Source organism: Glycine max, chromosome 19, assembly GCF_000004515.6.
Source record: "Glycine max cultivar Williams 82 chromosome 19, Glycine_max_v4.0, whole genome shotgun sequence".
NCBI classification, from domain to species: Eukaryota; Viridiplantae; Streptophyta; class Magnoliopsida; order Fabales; family Fabaceae; genus Glycine; species Glycine max.
Window position 1 is genome coordinate 11,029,317 of NC_038255.2, and position 6,590 is coordinate 11,035,906.

Genomic DNA, 6,590 nt, shown 5'->3' on the forward strand with positions numbered 1-6,590 from the left:
CTAGTAGAGCTTGTTTGAGGTCTCTAACTAACCAAATTCGCCTGTTTACTAAGTTTCTTTTTTATTTTTCAAGTTTTATTATTCTATTTTTCTAAACTTTCCTTAGGAAATTTCCATAGTTAGACTTTGAATTTTTGTTTGAAATTTTTTGTACTATCTTTCAATGATTTTAGGGTGTTCCTCACAAAATTTCAGCTTATTTTGATATCGTTTGAGTATAGTTGTAGTTTTACCCCCTTGTTAGGTGCTTGTTGAGAAACATATTATTTGCTACATATAGTGCATGACTAGGGACAATCCAGGTGATTTAAAACCCTTTGATCCTGAAATAGATAGAACCTTTCATAGATTAGTTAGGCATAGTGTGCATCCTGGTCATTCTGTGCATTTTGAACATTCTGAGCATTCTGTTGAGGGTGATTCTGAATATTCTAATTTTGAACATTCCACTACTAATTTTTATACTGAGAACATGGATCAACCTCCACCTCGTGAGAGGACTCTAAGGGAGATGGCTGCACCTGATTTCACTTATGAAAGCTTGTGCATTCAATATCCTGATGAGGGTGTTCCATATGTTCTTAAGACTGAACTAATACATTTGCAGCCTAAGTTTCATGGTCTTGCAGGTGAAGATCCTCTTAAGCATCTTAAGGAGTTCCATATTGTTTGTTCCACCATGAAGCCCCCTGATGTCCAGGAAGATCATATCTTTCTAAAGGCTTTTCCTCATTCTCTGGAGGGAGTGGCAAAAGATTGGTTATACTACCTTGCTCCCAGGTCCATTTTTAGCTGGGATGACCTTAAGAGGGTGTTCTTGGAGAAATTCTTCCCTGCATCTAGGATCACTGCCATCAAAAAAGACATTTCAGGCATCAGGCAACTTAGTGGAGAAAGCTTGTATGAGTACTGGAAAAGATTCGAGAAATTGTGTGCAAGCTGTCCTCACCACCAGATTTCTGAACAACTCCTTCTACTGTATTTCTATGAGGGACTTAGCAACATGGAGAGGAGTATGATTGATGCTGCCAGTGGTAGAGCCCTTGGTGATATGACTCCTGCTGAGGCTAGGAATTTGATTGAGAAGATGGCTTCCAACTCTCGACAATTCAGTGCAAGAAATGATGTTATTTTTCTTAGAGGAGTCCATGAGGTGGCCACGGATTCATCTCCATCTACTGAAAATAAAAAGCTTGAAGGAAAACTTGATGCCTTGGTCAACCTAGTAACTCAGCTTGCCATGAATCAAAAATCTGCACCTGTCGCCAGACTCTGTGGTTTATGCTCCTCTGCCGACCACCACACAGACCTTTGCCCTTCTGTGCAACAATATGAAGCAATTGAACAGCCTAAAGCTTATGCTGCAAACATCTACAATAGACCTCCTCTACCTCAGTAGCAAAATCAGCCATAACAGAACAATTATGACCTCTCCAGCAACAGGTACAACCCCGGGTGGAGGAATCATCCCAACCTTAGATGGTCGAGTCCTTCACAACAGCAGTAACAACAATAGCCTTATTTCAAGAATGTTGTTGGCCCAAGCAGACCATACGTTCCTCCACCAATCCAGCAGCAACAACAACAACAACCCCAGAAACAGCAAACAGTTGAGGCTCCTCCACAACCTTCCCTTGAAGAACTTGTGAGGCAAATGACTATGCAAAACATGCAGTTTCAACACGAGACCAGAGCCTTCATTCAGAGCTTAACTAATCAGATGGGACAATTGGCTACACAGTTAAATCAACAACAGTCCCAGAATTCTGACAGATTACCTTCTCAATCTGTCCAGAATCCCAAAAATGTGAGTGCCATTACATTGAGGTCGGGAAAGCAGTGTCAACAATCTTCCTCATCCGCAAATGAACCTGCCCAACTTCACTCTACTCCAGAAAAAGCTGATGACAAAAATTTAAAGAGTAAGTTATCTAACAATTTCTATGCAAGCGAATCTTCCACTGGTAATTCTGATTTACAGAAGCAGCATATATCTCTTCCATTCCCTCCAAGAGCAATTGGCAACAAAAAAGTGGAAGAGGCAGAGAAAGAGATTTTCGATACATTTAGAAAAGTAGAGGTAAACATACCTCTATTGGATACAATAAAGCAAATTCCAAGATATGCTAAATTCTTGAAGGAGTTGTGCACTAATAAGCGGAAGCTTAAAGGAAGTGAAAGAATTAGTATGGGCAGAAATGTCTTCACATTGATTGGCAAATCTTTTCCCCAAATCCCTGACAAATGTAAAGATCTAGGTACATTCAGCATACCTTGTATTATAGGGAACAGTAAGTTTGACAATGCCATGCTAGATTTAGGAGCTTCTGTTAGTGTGATGCCTCTGTCTATTTTTAATTCTCTATCTCTTGGTTCCTTGCAGTCAACTGATGTGGTAATTCATTTAGGTAATAGAAGTGTTGCCTATCCTGCTGGTTTCATAGAGGATGTATTAGTTAGAGTTGATGAATTGATTTTCCCTATTGATTTTTATATTTTGAATATGGAGGAGGGATTTTCTAAAGGATCAGTTCCCATCATTCTAGGCAGACCTTTTATGAAAACTGCTAGAACTAAGATAGATGTATATGTAGACACACTATCTATGGAGTTTGGTGATATAACTGTTCATTTTAATATTCTTGATGCTATGAAACACCCATCTGAAGAACTTTCTGTATTTTGTGTTGAAATAATTGACCATATTGTTGATGAATACATGACTGATCTTCACTCTAATCTGCATGCCTGTCACTCTTCATGCATTGAATCTGAATTTGTACTTGATCATATGTCTGAATTTGATGTTGAGAGTGAATCTGAAATTTATATTGATTACATGTCTGGTGATGTTTAACCTCTTGAGATTGATTTTCTAGAGTCAGATAGAACTAACCATGTTTCAGGAAGTACACATACCTTTGACTTTTTCTATGAGGTACAGGCTGAGAAACCATCTCTTTCTACCATCATCCAACCGCCCAAACTAGAATTGAAGCCTCTGCCATCAAATTTAAAATATGCTTACTTGGATGATAGCAAAAGTTTTCCAGTAATTATATCTGCCTCCCTTGCTGATGAGCAAGAGGAGAAGCTGTTATCAGTTCTCAAGAAGCATAAGAAGGCTATAGGCTGGACCCTAGCGGACATTCCTGGTATTAGCCCATCCACATGTATGCATCGAATAAATTTAGAGGATGGGGCTAAACCCGTAAGACAGCCACAAAGAAGACTCAACCCAGTGATTCTTGATGTAGTGAAGAAGGAGGTAACCAAGCTTTTGCAAGTTGGAATCATTTATCATATCTCTGATAGCCAATGGGTGAGTCCCGTCCAGGTAGTCCCGAAGAAAACCGGCCTCACCGTGATAAAAAATGAGAAGGAGGAGCTGATTCCTACTCGGGTGCAGAACAGTTGGAGAGTCTGCATCGACTATAGGAGGCTGAACAAGGTTACCAAAAAGGACCATTTTCCCCTGCCATTTATTGACCAGATGCTTGAATGCCTGGCAGGTAAATCTCACTACTGTTTCCTTGATGGTTTTTCTGGTTATATGTAAATCACTATTGCTCCTGAGGATCAGGAAAAAAACCACATTCACCTGCCCCTTCGGCACTTTTGAATATAGGAGAATGCCTTTCGGCATGTGCAATGCCCCAGGTACCTTCCAGCGGTGCATGATTAGTATTTTTAGTGATTTTTTAGAAAATTACATAGAGGTGTTTATGGATGATTTCACTATATATGGATCCTCTTTTGATATTTGTTTGGATAGTCTGGAAAAGGTTTTGAATAGACGCACTGAAACTAACCTTGTTCTAAATTTTGAAAAATGTCATTTTATGGTTGAGCAAGGTATAGTTTTAGGCCACATCATTTCCAATAAGGGCATTGAAGTAGATCCTGCAAAAATTTCGATTATTTCACAATTGCCTTACCTCTCTTACGTGCGAGAGGTGCGATCTTTTCTTGGTCATGCAGGATTCTACAGGCGCTTTATAAGAGATTTTAGCAAAGTAGCCCTTCCACTATCCTACTTGTTGCAAAAGGAGGTGGAGTTCGACTTTAATGATAAATGCAAAGAGGCCTTTCATTGCCTCAAAAGAGCACTGACTACCACCTCTATCATTCAGGCACCTGATTGGACAGCCCCATTTGAGCTAATGTGCGATGCATCCAATTACACATTGGGGGTTGTCCTTGCTCAAAAGATCTCCTTACTTCAACTTACTTCTTTTCCACCATGACTTAGGGAGCTTTTCTTTTCCTATCTCCTCCTTTACTTTTATTACATTTGTCCAACTCTATTTGATGGTTTAATTGCTTTTAATCTTTTGATTATGCTACATTGAGGACAATGTGTTGTTTAAGTATGGGGGGGGGGGGGGGGAGTGTTCTTTGGTTTTGGTTTAGTAATTTTTTTAGTTAGTTTGGTATTGTTAGTTTTGTTGGGTTTCTAGTTTAATATTTTAGGCCAATTTTGTTTGCATGTACAACTTTGAATATTTTTCTTTGAATTATAGGATATGTTCAAGAAATGGGTAATTGTTCTGAAAATAAAAGTCTCTTGACATTTTGTGATTTAAAATCCTTGTTTTTCCTCTACATGTCATGATAGTTTTGAAAGTGATAAGTTTACCTTTGTGAGAATTTGAGCCATCCATCATCATAATCTTTTGGTGTAATTTGCCCCATTGATTGCTTGCACAATTCTTGTTTATGCTTCCTAATTCACATGCATATTTGGAAATGATTTAGGAAATTTTGTTCTTATAAGCTTCTAACCAAATGGACTTACCTTGAATTAATTCCTTTGATAGCCCCTTTGAGCCTATGTTCCCATTTCTTTATTTTGAAGCTCATTACAAGCCTTAAGTGAAAAACCATGATATCACCTTACCCTTAAGGAATTTTGGTGCTTTGGAATTGTTTTGGGAATAAGCTGGGAATAAGTGTGGGGGGGTATGTTTCATTTGAAGATATAATAATGTTTTATTTTGGCCATGCTTGATGTATATATATATTTCCTAGTTCTTGCTTTAATCTTCAAATTCGTACTGTTAAAAAAATGATGAAAAAAATGAAAAATGAAAAAAAAAATTCAATTGCTGCAAATTCTGCAAATTCGTACTGTTCAAAAAAAAAAAAAAAGAGAAGAAGAAAAGAAGTGAAGTTGAATAAATGAGGTCTTGTTATGAGGACTTGATTTGGGAGCCTTGGTTGATTTTGTTGATATTAGAGGGTTTGGGTTTACTACTTGTGCTTAATTTCCACTTATTCCTCATTGCTCCTCTATTCCTTTGGGATTTAGCTACTTATTCCATATTTTTCTTCCCTACCTTGTCCTTGGCCCCATTACAACCTTTAAAGACCTTTTGTTCTGTTTTGGTTTAATAATACATATTGTTTGTGAGTTTAATTAATAAAAGAACATTCTTGCTGGGGTTGCTGTTTGGAGTTTGATTTGGTTAAATTATTAGATTGTTTGTGTGTCAAGACAAGTGAGTACTATGCATCTTAATGGGTTAATACTTGCCCTACGCCTGCTACCGCGGGCATATTCAGTCGGGAAGGTTTTAGATAAAAGGTAGAAGAGATTTTCAGGTAACAAACATATTCATTAATGCCCTAAGTCTCCCATAAATTGTCGCTACATTGAAGTCAGCCTAGTCCACCATACTACATACCCATAAAGACCAAAGCATTTACAACGGTGTTTACGATTTAAACCTAAAGTTCAGCAAGAGAAAGGATAAGTTTCACAGGAAAAACTACGACTAACTGAATATTAATTGTCTCAAGAACTGAGACAAAATCTATATTTAATTTAACGAATAGATTCTCCACCACTATGAAAATAATGGATTTGGCTCAGCAGCGATGTACTCTAGTATAAGATTATTTTTAACTACTGATATTTCTTTTAACACAAAACTAAAAAAATTAATTTATATATAAGAGATATTTCAAATGAGAATTTAAAATGAAATAAAAAGAATTGATTTTAACCATATTGTTAAAAAATTTCAATGATTGAGATTAGAAATCAATTTTAACAAGTCACCTGATTTTCAATTTCCATATATCTCCTTTCTTTCCTTTCTGACCCACTTGAGAAGAATTTCAAATTAATTTTTCTTTGCCTTTTTGTCTGTTGATCATTCGGAATCTCATTTGAGAAAGATTTCAGATTAATTTATCACTCACTCTCTTTTTGTTTTCCCTTTTTTTTTTTGTTTTTTTATTTGTTCTACGGCTGCTGCTAGTTCTCTGGAATCAAATTCCTCTAAATGAATTCTCTTACTACAAATAAAAAAATTAAGCAGTGATTATAGAACATGCCACTTAACGGAGAGAAGAAAAATGATATTGCCTTAATTCAGAGTATTATTCTATAATTTCACATATTAAAAACTAACACTTTGAAAATTGGAAGGATAATTCATAATTGTTAATTAGAAGGAAGGCCAAAGAAACTTAAACTGGAAACGGTATTGCGTGCCAAAGAAGGTGAGGACAAAGAAGACAGAAGAAGAGTGTGTGAATCTTAACCCTTCCATGCTTCTCCACCACAACAGAACAGTGTTCGT